This window comes from Coptis chinensis, chromosome 4 (assembly GCF_015680905.1).
Source record: "Coptis chinensis isolate HL-2020 chromosome 4, ASM1568090v1, whole genome shotgun sequence".
Lineage (NCBI taxonomy): Eukaryota > Viridiplantae > Streptophyta > Magnoliopsida > Ranunculales > Ranunculaceae > Coptis > Coptis chinensis.
Window position 1 is genome coordinate 87,200,291 of NC_141459.1, and position 13,942 is coordinate 87,214,232.

Here is a 13,942-nt window from a genome sequence, read left to right on the forward strand (position 1 = left end):
ATATCAGCTATCATTCTCTCTCTTCAAATTGAGTTCTCCCACAAATAATCGAACGTCTCAACCAAGCCTTCAGTCAAGACAATTCAGGTAGGCCTTTTTGTTTCTTAACATCCTTTTTTCTGCTTTAGCTAGAGATTTGATCGCACTGCTGGTATTTGAACAGAGACGGTTATCAATCCTTACAGAAGCTTCAATCTCTGCCTTGGCTTCCTTTGGTAGATGATCCCACGGTTTCTCGGCGATGCCGACAAATCCTTCGATGATAAGTCGATATGCGGTTTCAGCTTCATTCTTCCCGTGAAGATAGGCATTTGAGGCTGCAATCATCATGCCTAACATCCTGTTAATCGTGTTTTGCCACAAAAGTCAAGTTTCTCACGCCAATCTCATCGGCTTCTATTCAGATTTGGGTGCTCTCTTGGTTCCAATTACACAACAAGAAAAGAAGAAGAAATTGATCAATCAGTCCATAATCAACAAAACACAAACCAATTTCAGTTGAGTAAGTAGAAACCTCTCGCACTCTATCAAATAATTTTTTTAATGGGTACATCCAATTTCTCCTCTCTTTCTCTGTTAAAATTTTGCATCTGTTATGAGTATGTATTTAACATCCGATGTTTGGTTTGGTCTGATTACGTGTGTGAATCTTTCTCAGGTGGATGGCAGCAACCGTGCTTGACTTATACATTACTATGTTTGCTCTGGCGGTAAGTCAAATTGACTTTATCTCTGCTCTATCATTATCTGCAAGCATTCTTGAAGGTTATCTATTGTTTTTTCTTCTTAGTTTTATTGGAATCGAACCACCCATTGGATTTGAACTGAATGATACCATGGTTTCATACGTTTATCTCCAAAACAAACATTTAGCATACATTTGTCAGATACTAATTAAAACCAAGTAAGCTATATGTTAGTCATCCTAGATGATTTAAAAAGTGTCAGTGTACTTTTTCCAGGGAAATAGTGATGAAAAGAAGTTCTATTGGTGGTTCAAAGATGCTCCTCATGATGAGTTTAAATGACGCTTTATAAATAAAAAAAAACACCTTGCAAGGCCTCAAAATCTATCAATTGTTATCGTTTTGTAACAATGATGATTAAAACCCTCCGATTAAATTAGTTGATACCGATCTACAAGGGAATTATCATTTTGTGTTGTTCATGTTGTAAAATACAAAGCCTATAACACATGTACGCGTTGTTCTATTTGTTTATCGTGGTCAGCCTTGGGTTTCCTATAAGGTACCAAATTGGATAAGTGCGATTGGTGCGGATAATTTTGTTAGTGTGTTTTGGCAGGTATATAAACACGTCTTCCTATTTATATTTATATTTTTATTTCAATGTTACAACAAATTTTTTTGTTGTGCGTGTCTTCCTTCTTTATGGACGAAGTTTTGTTATTGTGATGTTGAAATGAAGTTTGAGTTTGAGTTTGAGTCTCTTGAGGACTATTAAAACTTTCAAGATTATATATTTTGTTTTCTTTCAATGTTTAGATTTTTATAATGTTTAACTAAAAGGAGTTTCAATACCTACTCTACAATAGATTGTTTATAAAAACTTATATGAAAATACCCTTGCTGGCAAGAAATCACTTCTCACGAGATCATAGTGATTTAGCTAAAATGCCCACGAAAATAGATTTTCCAATGAGAATTCCATCAAGCACCAGTGGTAAGGCATTTTCTACTCACAAAAAAAAAAAAAGGATACCATCCCATAAATATGAACGAAAAATACTGAATAAATATAAGTAGGGTTTCTTATGATCGTTCAATTAAAACCCGAAAGAATCACATAGAAGAAAATTGAGCTACTCAATGTGAATTCATTAGCAATGGTTGCTCAAATGCTGAATGAGACTCCTTTTTTTTTTTTTTTTTTTTTTTTTTTTTTAAATTTATTTACAAGGTATTATGTACATGGTAATATTCAAGTTAACGCGACATGTTCAAAACAATCCCAATTCTTCGTCAAGAACAAACAAAAAAAACCAATTTTATTATATAGAAATCCCAAATCAAAGTACGATGTCTCGATGCTTCTTTCATTTAGTTTTTTGTTTTGATATGTTGAGATTTAGATTGCTTAAGATCTTTTGTTTTTCATTGTTTTGTAGGCTTCAAGCGATGAGAGAGGCAGAAATTGTGCATTTCTCAACTTTATTTTATTTATATCTGTCTTGGCATAGGTGGTTGAAGTTGTATTTTTGAAATGAAAAAAGGTTAAACTATAGAGTGGATACTATGCGTCTGCTGCAAAAACAATAAAAAGCAAATGAAAGTGTAGGGTGAGATTAAATTGTTGACAGGTCTTTCTCTTCCCTTAATCAGGAAGAGAAGCAGTTGAGACGATGACAGCCGTTGGTCCTGGATTAACTGGAAGGAGCGTTGGAGATGTTGTTGCTTATGGGGGAAATCCAATGGGTTCATACACTGAAGAACAGATCCTTCCTGCAAGTGTCGTGGTGTCTGTCCCATCTTCTATAGATCCTATTGTTGGTGGTTCTGTCATGCTTAAGGGAATGGCAGCTTGGTTCTTACTTCGCCAATGCTTCAAGGTTTGTTTATAATTTCAGTCATTTGGTACCATAAACTTTATTTTAACTTCAATTGCAGGAGCTCATTGGAAAATCATGAAGTTTAATAGCACTAGGACATGTCCACCTAAGGTTTTAAGACCTCAAATGTTTTCAAAAGAGATAGATGTTAGATGGGGAACATAATGTATGAATTCTTTAATGTACACATTCCCAAAAGAACCATGTAATAAATATTATATGTTTCTATTTTACCAATTGTTTCATTTTTCCCTGTTTGGAAATTCTGTACTATAAATGAATAGTGAATTTTCTTCACAATTTTTACACGGTACATACTAATGAGTAATGTTTGATGTTTATCCCAAGAAAATGAATTGTTTTCGCTTGTAGTGCTCTCCTCATAAATGTTTTCCCTAGATTGTTTAGTTAGTGGTCTTTTTTGTTCTAAGATGTGTGGTTTATGTTTTATGAAGGTAGAAAGCTGGACACACGGTCCTTATTCATGCAGCAGCTAGAGGAGTCAAGTATCTTTTGTGCCAGTAGGCAAATGCCCTTGGCGCCACTGTAATTGGAACTGTATCAATAGAAGAGAAGGCAGCTCAAGCCAAAGAAGATGGATGTCACCACATCATAATCTACACTCAAAAGGATTTTGTTGCTGCGGTCAGCTTGATAACATCAGGCAAAGGAGTTGATGTTGTCTACAACTCTCTAGGAAAAGATACATTCCAGGTAGGCTCTGTAATAAAAGATACATTATGATGTAGACTTTGTAGAAAACATACATGCCACGGAAACAATCTGTGTGTTTTAGACAATAAACTGATTAGTGTTACTATAAAAGGGATTTTGAATAGGCAAAGACCTACCACTTTTACATTATGTATTGACTTTTATATTGGGAGATTGGGAAGAGCTGTTAGCCCGTGAGTATTTATTCTTATATATTGGAACTTTATCATGTTCCAAAAAAGAAAACATTCATATTGAGTGTTACTTGACGAATGACTACATGAGGACAATTGAACGAAATTGTTTTCTATGCTTCCGTGTATACCACGTACCGACTGTTTATTGTACCAATTTTGGATTCTTATGTTGGATGTACGTTTTTTCAGGGATCACTGACATGTTTGAAGACTTGTGGATACATGGTTAGCTTCGGGCAGTCGTCAAGTGTAATAGACCATGTTCCATTGTCTGCGCTTGCTGCAAAATCGTTGTTCTTAATAGGGCCCTCACTGTGTTTAATTCCCCATCTCATTAAACACAGACTTTCCTACCAATCTATTGGATTTATATGATTGGAGACACTGGGGTGTACTTGAGGACTTGAGGATAACCTATGAATGCAAACTAAGGTACCTTCGTTTTTGTTAGTTTAATTCTATTTCAAATGCTATTGAATTCTTTCTTATATATAGTTTCGTAGAGTTTCATTGCATGTGTATGTCAGACCATAGTTTCTAACTTTAATTAACTAATCTTTGCTATGTACATTCAAATTAAAACGTTTGTCTAATTCCCTAATTCATGTGAAATTCTGGTGAGAATCAACAAGCAGCCAGGAACATTGACAGATTCAAATAGTACCTGATTAAGCTTAACCTTACGTAACTCAACTCAAAGTAAACCATTCGGATGAATGCACTCATTATTATGTTCCATAAAACGTTGCTTCGAACTCCTATTTCTACTTTTCATTATGTTTCCAATTTTCATAAAATACTTTGAACATGTCTTGGGTCAGGTAAAACAAACAATACAATCCCATCAACATAATGGAAACAATTCCATAAATTTTAAAGTTCACTTTCTTATTTTTGTTTAGACGAAAAAAACTATTATGGTTGATCGTAATTTACAGATGCAACCTATTGTGGGTACGTACATAAAGGATGCATATGCATTGATTTAAGGTTCCATGCTTGTTTATTCAAGTTCATTGTGAGCACCTACTTTAGCTTTTGTAATTGTTAAATTTAAAGAATGATAAAGTGTATCAATGCATAATTATAAATAAGTTGTCACTTGGAGTATTCCAATGCTTGCTCCCCTTACCTTCCTAATGTAGGTGTTATGATCAAGAGAGTGTGAAATTGCCATGGTAGATGGAAATGAATAGAAAATCAATAGGACGGAGAGAAGAAAATGGAGCGGAAAAATTACTTTTGAAATTGGTATGTCTCACTTCTTTTTTTCCTGTCTATAGTCTTTTTATTTGCATAGTTGCCTTTGATAGATTGTAGTCGCTTTGAACTTTTTATTTTGTTGGTATATAATTGCTTTTGACATCCAAGCTTTATTTAGCATGTCTTTTTTAGTTTCAAAGATTATACAAAAGGGAACATTCTTATCTGAGTCCTTAGTGCAAAAACTACGAACTAATTTTGGTATAGATTTCTGTAATAACATTCAGTTGGTTTTGCAAAAGCTTCGGAATTGTGTCGCGTAGTTACTATAGCACTTTTATGGGTTCCACTCGATTAAGTTTCAAATTCATGTCGCCACACCTAAGGTTTATGCTTCTTCAATTTTCAGATTCACTCCTTCAGATCAACAGGTAATATTTCTTATATGTTTTAATTTTTTTCCCAAATTTTATTTGTTCATGCTACCCTGTTTCTTTCATTGTTTCATTTCCAATCTACTAAGATTTTATTACTTTTAAATATTGTTGGTTGTAATTCTTTATTTGAAGGTTTTTCTTCAGCACCGTTCTTTATACTGCTCTTTAATTATAGCAAGACTAAATGTTTTGTCGAGTGTGGAACAATGAGATACTTAGTATACATGTTAATGAGTGTGTGGAACAATAAGATACTCAGTATACATGTTAATGAGTGCGGGCATGGAGTTATTTGCTGTTCAAGTTACCACATTTGATTATATGGTGGAATGGTGATTGCCGCGTGTAATCATCTATATCACATAAGGTTGCTAATGTAGTAATTCTTAATACTGTAACCAATACGTGAGCAACCAATTGTCATGTGTATGATAAAACCATTGTGTCTCCGATGTTGAATTCGATAAGAGTCGCTTTTCCCTCCTAGATAAATGCCCTCTTTATGGGTACCTCACACTGGAAGCGCAATCAAGAAGTTGTCAGTAAGAGTTTTGTATTTGACGTGTTGGCTTAGTTGCTCTTAAAATTGAATCCGCCAGTGAGTTATACATGATAAGCCCAACACGTGTATGGAGGCAGTGATGGCACTCTTATTGCGATGTATCACTAACCTGGCTAAGTCACAACCTGGACCGACGATAAAATTAGTTATGACAAGTTTACTTGTGAAGTTGCGTAATAGGATGAGTCCACCATTGTCTCAACATTCTTTTGGTTATCTCATTGTGACTGCAGAGTTACAATGTCTGAATGAGTCTATCAAGAAGATTGAAGCTGAATATATAAAGAAAGCACAACTTGATCTTAGAGTTTTTTTTCCTAATTGTTTTAGAGACCAGCTTGGTGCATACTGTGCTGCCGAGCCATTGGTCTCATCATTTAGTGGTTGGTGTAGGTGCCCTTACTATGAAGTGGATTTTTTTGAGTGGTAAAATCCCATATGGGTCAGTCCTTAGTCTGCTTCATGAGAAATTTATTGTGGTTATGGATACAAAGATTGGTGATGGGATTTAAGCATGGGTAACTTTACATGAAGAAGACATGCCTACTTTTGAATCTGAACTAGAGCTCCTTGCTTTGAGGAGATGGGAATAAGTAGTCATAATGATGCAGTCCCAAGTAGAGGATAATGAAGAGCGCAAATGCTTTTGTCTTAACATTAGCAGGATTATAGAAAGCTCAGGTGTCTTAAGAATTTTTAGAGTTGTAAGAATATTCTGTTTTTCACTGTTTTTTTTTCTTTAATACCCCAACAAATATTGATAGTTCAAACTATTATGACCCTCCCAAGTAAGTGAGCACGACTTTAGAACTGCTTTGCTCATATTTTGTCCTTAAGGCTTTAGACTACTTTGCGCATACTTGGGCCATAAACAAAAGCTGATTAAAATGACCAACTGTATAACGTAACTGTAGTTAAATTTTCAGAACTCCAATTGTAAATTATGCGATGTGATCAGTGTGTTTATTATTTACCAAAGTTGAATTTCCTTTATCTGCAGAAACAAGATGGATTCGATCGGAGCGTATGTGATGAAGCTTATTGGCCATTTGGAGATTGTTAGAATAGTTAATATGCAAGTGTTGGTGGGTTTAGGTACTACTTTGCGAGATTTTGATTAAACAATCTATTAGTACGATCATTCATGATTGATGTAGGCCCCTCATCCTAGCCAGTGTAAGATCTGTGTGTGTTCCATTTGGAGATGACAGATCTAATGAGGACGTGTTTGAAGCTATATCAAGTGCAGTTTGTAATCCATTACTTCCAGCAGTTCCAGAAATCTTTGCATGTACAGTTGGACAAAAGCCAAGCTGGGCAGAAGCCAAGCAAGGCCAAATTTACTATTTAAATTGCCCAGTTCAGGAGTACGCTTTAAGTGATTTGCAACCGACCTACCAGTTCTACACTCAAATTGCATCACTTAAGAGTCAGGGTTTCATCTCTCACTGTACTTACCAACCGGGTAAGCTCTCTTCTCCCCGTTCTCGATTTCAATTAATTTAATTTTCAATTCAATTAAGAGGAAGAAGTACTACAATAAGATTTTAGAAGATTTGTATTGTAAGCACACACTTAACTAACTTTGGATACAAAGTGCTTTAGTATATTGTAGACCTAAGCCATCTCTCTTAATAAACTCGGATAACATGTCTATTTTTAATGAGCATTTTTTTTTTTTGCTTGATTAATGATTATTTGTCAGAGATATCAAACACATTTGAAATTGATGAGCAAGCACTATATAGTAATTGGTCTGCAATATGTATTTTGATGGGTTCTTATGCTAAGGTACAAACAGCGGAGCAACGACAACTTTATGTAAAGGACATGATGGACGACTTCTAGGTGCAATGTACAGCAAGTTCAAGTGTCATAATGCTATGCAAGCAGAGTTTAAGGGAGGAGAATTAGCAGAACTGTTAGCAAAAATATTGCATACAGCCAACACAGTGGTAATAGGTGATAACCAAAAGCTCATGAAGGCTTTTGCAGTAAGGGATAGCAGTCTGACATGGAGATTAGAAGACCACTATAATAGCATTCAAAAAGCTTTTGAAGAGTATTTTTCAAGTGATTTTATGGTTTTGAGTTTTTTGGGTTCAAAGTAAATCTAATTATAACGCTCATAGTATAGCTAAATGGGTAGGTGGGTATGTAACTCTGTACAGCCTATGTTTAATTTAAGTTTAAAGCATCAATGAAAATTTATTGATTTCATATTTGTGCTATTAAGACGTGCATGCATGTGCATATTGCTAGTATCATATAATGATCGTGGCCTCTTAAATTCATCCGGGTTTTTTCCTTACGCATAATACCCCTGAATAAATAATTAAATCAATTAAGAATAACTATTTGGTCTTTTTACACCCATATAAATTCTTAATACCGATATTGTCCTTCAATTAAAATGTTGTTTAATACTGTTTAATAGGGGTAATCGGTCATTCTATGTGGTGGTTAATTAAAAAATCAAATGCATGCAATTTTGAATTGTACGCTACACAGTAAATGCCCACTTAATATTAATTACGGCTCATTAATTACCATAAATATACACATAGCCCTTTCACTTTCCGTTCCCAATCTCCAACTCTTTGTCTCTACCACTTTCTTTTGCGAACAATAAAAATAAAAGATAACCAAATGAAAAAAATGAATATTTTCTCCTCCTTTTTGCTCACCTCAATCCCTCGCAATGTACCTTATGGTTTCTTCCCCTCTCTTTTCCGCTTTGAATGTGGCATCACCTTGAATCTCATGTAAGTTATTTATGATTTATAATTTATTTTTGATTAATTTGATTTTTCTCCTTTCTCCATTAGCTAGCATCTTCAGGCCCCAATTGAATCATTTAAAAGTATTGAATTTAACAAACTATTTTTGTTTGGTTGTCTTATTTTTAATTTTTTCAAGGCTTTATTGGTATTTGCAAAGCTCATATGTGATTCGAAGTTACCCTTGGGTGTTGGACAAACTGAATTTGAGCGTGAGCATGGTATTACCATTGATATTGCCCTCGGAAGTTTGAGACCACCAAATACTCGCGATCAGACCATCATTGATGCTCCCGGCCATCATTGACTTCATCAAGAACATGATTATTGGTACCTCTCGGGCAGCCGTCTTTGTTCTTATCATCGACTCTACTACTTGGTGGTTTGAGGCTGGTATTTCCAAGGATGGTCGGGACTTCGTGAGCATGCTCTGCTTGCCTTCACCCTTTGGGGTGAAGCGGATGATCTCTTCTTTGTAATAAGGTATGAACTCATCTGCTTTTATTATCGGCTTTTCTATTTTAATGTGGATGTTGCCTTGTGCATTTCAAGGTTCTTAATTTTTGAAGTTACTTATCATATGAGTGAACTTCTTTTGTAGATGGGGGCCACCACTCAAACATGAGTTCCGCCACAATTAGTATCTCAAACTCTAAACCTTCTTGTTGATTTTACCGTTAATTGTATATTATTTCTGATATTGTCTTGTAGATGGATGCCACCACTCCCTAAAGTACTCCAAGGCAAGGTATGAAGAAATAATTGTGAAGGAAGTATCTTCTTATCGAAGAAGGTAGGTTACAACCCCGACAAGATTGCATTTGTTCCCATCTCGGGTTCGAGGGTGACAACATGATTGAGAGGTCCACCAATCTGGATTGGTACAAGGGCCCAACTCTTCTCGATACACTTGACCGGATCAATGAGCCCAAGAGACCCACAGACAATTCAAGCCATTTCGTCTCCCACTTCGGGATGTTTACAACATTGGTGGTATTGAACTGTACCGGTTGGTCGGGTTGAGGCTGGTGTTGTGAAACTTGGTATGGTCGTGACATTCGGTCCTCTTGGTCGACACATGAAGTCAAGTCCGTTGAGATGCACCACGAGGCACTATTGGAAGCCTTACCGGTGACAATGTTGGCTTTAATGTTAAGAATGTTTGCTGTCAAGGATCTCAAGCGTGGTTTTGTTGCATCAAATTCCAAGGAGGATCCGCCAAGGAGGCAGCCAACTTCACCTCGCAAGTCATTATCATGAATCACCCAGGCAAATTGGAAATGGATATGCTCCAGTTCTTGACTGCAACACATCTCACATTGCTTTGAAGTTTGGAGAAATTTTGACCAAGGTTGAGAGGCGATCTGGTAAAGAGCTTGAGAAAGAGCCCAAATTCTTGAAGAATGGTGATGCGGTATGGTCAAGATGCTTGAACCAAGCCTATGGTGGTTGAGACTTTCTCCGAAAGTACCCTCCTCTTGGCGTTTTGCTGTTAGGGACATCGCCCGGTATTCTTTCTTTGTTGGAGTCATCAAGAGTGTTGAGAAGAAAGACCCCACTGGTGCCAAAATCACAAAGGCTGCAGCCAAGAAGAAGTGAACTTTTAAACAGGTGCAATATCGCTCCATTAACTACTTTCATAGACTAAATGTATTTCTTTTCTACTACCATTTATCGTGTTTCGTTATTACAATTCTCTAATGATAGATGCCCTTCACATTTCGATAGTATGGATGTAGATTATTGTCTCACATTTAAGGATGACATGGTTAAGACCTTTGTGTTTTAACTGGTTTAATGCTCCTAAGTAATATCTTCGTCAATATGGCAGTATAAATCCAATCCAAATATGTTAAGCTGTTAGATTTGTGTAATTAGAATTTGGCTTTGGCTTTTGTTCCCTTGGATTTTCTTAAAGAGATTGGACGATTGCAAGGTTGTTAAAGTTTGTATGAATTTTGAAATGAATAACACTATATTTGAATCTATGTTCTTCGAGTGTAGTGTACTTGAATAAAAAATTAATGACAAAATTACATAAGTTTTCGGGATTCAATTCTCAATTGGGTTAAATTTAAAATTAAGCTATTTTTTTTTTTTTTTTTTTTTTTTTTTTTTTTGGTGTTTCCTATTTGTTTTTCTTTTAATGGAATCTTCAACCTAGAGGATGTGTTTCACTTTCTGTTGCTTGTTGGAATGCATTCTTTTCATTTTCAACAGATTTCTAATAGGTGATGTCCTTTGGCCATTGATCAGGTTTGAGAAATCTGTGTCTTGAGTAGGTGAGTCACTTTGGTTGGTGAGGGTTGGCTACCTCACGCTTTATGAACAATTTCAGGCTTATTAGGAGTTCTTTACATTTTTGGTTTGTTGGTTTTAATTTTCCATGCTACGCCATGTTTGAAATTTGTGCTTTTATAGATTAAATTAACGATGGAAGATGTATGAATCTGATTAGTTTCAAGGTTTATTTGTACAAAGTTTTTTGGACGACGGATCAGTGGTACTTTCATTTGTATTTATGCTCTTGGTGTTCTTGATAGAGATACTCATACACTCTTAAAATTGTTCCTATTGCTTCTAACAAGGTGTACTTTTATTTCTTATGCATTTTTTAGAAATTTGTACTTTATTGTGTAATTAGAAGTAGTATGTAATAATTTTATTTCATATTGAATATAAGAAACACAGATTTTGTATGGGAGTGCTAATGCGTTTTAAGTTAAACATGTGACTACAAGTCGCACACTGTATAAATGAATCTTGAGTTTGTCGCGGATGACTGATCATATATGTACAAGTTATATGGAAAGAAAAAAAAAATCTAAGTTCACTAGAATGTGAATTGCATAGGTATTGTTTCTAGACTGAAGTAATAATAATAAGAAGTCGTGGTTCACACTTCACATTCATCCTGTGGTGCTTTAATGAAATTGATCGCGTATATATCAAAATTACATGCCATGGTAGGTTTTAAATTGCATTGCCATTTTAGGCTTTGGAGTTCAGCTACTGGAATTGTGACTCTCAACTATCTTGTGATCTTAGTAACAGGATGTTTATGATTGCAGATCCTGGGATTGGAACCAAGAGTTAAAGGTTTAACATTAGATGAAAAGACATTTCCCAAGGAGTCAAAGGAAGAAGACCTTTCTCCCTTGAGAGAAGGATCACAAAAAAAGAGAGTTGTGCTTACGGGTAGGTTTGGATCAAAGAGGGACCAGGCGAAGGTATGTGTATTTTCCATAAAATTACAGGGCTTATTACTGTAAATTTTCAATGATAGGATCTTACTAATTTAAGAAGGTAATGGTAATGTTTGCCAAGAGTATTATTGGTATTTGGTGTATAAGTTTTGTTGCATGCTTTATCCCGAATCGGAGTGTGTAGTGATCCGATCCATCTATGTGGGAAGCAGAACCTAACCCAGACTTGGCATTTCTTAAATCCAAAGATGTCAAGTTAGAATTTGAAGAAGGAACAATGAAAAGAAAGAAACTGTGAAGAAAATATCAAGTTTAAATAGCTACAACTTACAATCTACATTCAATAGTCGAGTTTAGTGTCACTGATCAAAATTGGAAAAATTCGTTGGACCAAGTGAGCAATTGGTTATTCGACAATAGATTGTTATAGTATTCTAGAGGATATACAGCAGAAAGATAGAAGAGAAGGTAAGCAATATTTTTAGTAGGGTGGACAAGCAAATCGAAAAAAAGGTGAATGCGATCGATAATCTGGATAAAAAAAGAGGAAACTACAGAATTGCTGGAAGACAAACTAAAGGAACGAGTGAACCTTAAATCTGACCTTTAAAGATTGCTTAGGTTGGAGGAGATCAAATGGAGGCAAAAATCTGGGGGTATACAGAGAGAGAAGGGGGACAAAAACACAAAGTATTTCCATCGGATGGCTTGCATCCGAAATAGATTCAGCCGGAGGAATAAGATGATCATAGATGGCAGAATGACGGGAAATAAAGGAAGAATTAGAGACCACACATTAGAATACTACTCCTCTTTGTACTCATACGATGGACTCACCAAACCAATTATGTATGGGATGGAATTTGAAATGTTATCAATGAACATAAAGCGAAGTTGGAAGATATGCATGATTGAAGAAGATGAAGTTATGGCTGCTATCAAGGATCTCGATGGAGAAAAGGCCCCAGGGATTGACGCTTTCCCATGATTGTGTATAGAAAATGCTGGAACTTCTTGAGACATGATTTTATGGAAGTCATTAAGGACTTTCAAGAATCTGGGTTTCCAATTTGGTCAAGCTACTTGGGATTTCTCCAGAAAGAGAATTGTTTGACAAATCTAAGTAAAATAGGGATTGCATCCCGCCTAACCAATTTGGAATGGTTCCACTCAAGTGGTTCAACGATATATCCAACAACTGCAATTTGGTGGAATTTCTTAGCCACACATTGTGGAATAGATCTGGTTAGGCCACAATATGCAATTACAAGAGCTGTAAGGTTCTCAAACTTTTGATCTTCAACCGCTGGCATCACTTCAGATTGGAAGTTCTGGGTGAGCACAAGGGTTTTAGGTTCTCGCATTGCTGCAAACCAACAAGAGCAGCTAAAATATTGTGAATGCTGGTGTTAGAAAGCAAGAGGTAAGAGAGGGACTGCAAAATTAATAGCTCTCAGTGCTAGACAAGAGGAGAGACTATCAGGAAGGGGACCATTGAGTTTATTTGAACCAAGATCAATGAATGACGACTTCCACTAATTAGGTGCGAATTTTGTAAAGGTGTTTTTATTAAGCCCCAAGTTTAGCCCAAAATTTGTTTATCCTCAGGGCAAGGGTTGCTATTAACCTTCCTACTGAAATATAACCTTCCTACTGAAATAAAGGCTGCAATATACGTGAAAGAAAGTGGATCCAAGCTAAGAGACTTAATGGCAAGCAAAGGGGGTTGGTTTTTTTTTTTTGGTAAAGCAAGCAAAGGGTTTAACTCTGTGAGAGTCCATCCTTTATGCAATTATAGGGGTCATTCTGGAACTGCTTTGGCAGTTTCAATTTTCTGATATTTTTCTTCTTTAGTTCGTTTGGAATGAGAATAAAGATTAAATCAGTTATAAACCAAGTTGGTAGCAGGTAAAATATGCCTTGGGGAAGAGGTCAAAAATGATGTTTGTATAGCAATATGATTATGTCAAGAATATTTATCAAATAAACTTATAAATTTTTGGAGTAAATTTATGTGTTCTTTGCACACTGTTTTGTTATATATATATATCAGCCCGGCTCCTAAAAGGACCTTAAATAAGTACCTTAAATAAGTACCAAATCTAAAACACCCACAACTTCACCTACAAAATGATTTAAACCCTAATCTTTTGTGCATATGATCTGCTAACTATAAAGAATATCTCTACAAAAATTCAATTTGTTTGACAATTTTTAACACTGGCAAAAGATGAATGCAAAAACTAGACATTTCTGGACCTTTATATATATATA

The 13,942-nt window shown here is 35.6% G+C and overlaps 2 long non-coding RNA genes and 1 pseudogene across 2 annotated transcripts; all 3 read left to right on the forward strand.

Moving 5' to 3' along the window:
• Positions 1 to 403: 403 nt before the first annotated feature.
• On the forward strand, positions 404 to 2,722 carry LOC147505390 (uncharacterized). The gene is made up of 3 exons (XR_015220593.1): positions 404 to 502; positions 659 to 710; positions 2,343 to 2,722. It is a non-coding gene; the product is annotated as an uncharacterized LOC147505390 (long non-coding RNA).
• Positions 2,723 to 3,035: 313 nt separating this feature from the next.
• Positions 3,036 to 7,776, forward strand: LOC147505391 (uncharacterized). Its single transcript, XR_015220592.1, has 5 exons — positions 3,036 to 3,283; positions 3,670 to 3,912; positions 4,626 to 4,731; positions 6,683 to 7,147; positions 7,474 to 7,776. It is a non-coding gene; the product is annotated as an uncharacterized LOC147505391 (long non-coding RNA).
• Positions 7,777 to 8,767: 991 nt separating this feature from the next.
• Positions 8,768 to 10,205, forward strand: LOC147505392 (elongation factor 1-alpha-like; annotated as a pseudogene).
• Positions 10,206 to 13,942: the final 3,737 nt, after the last annotated feature.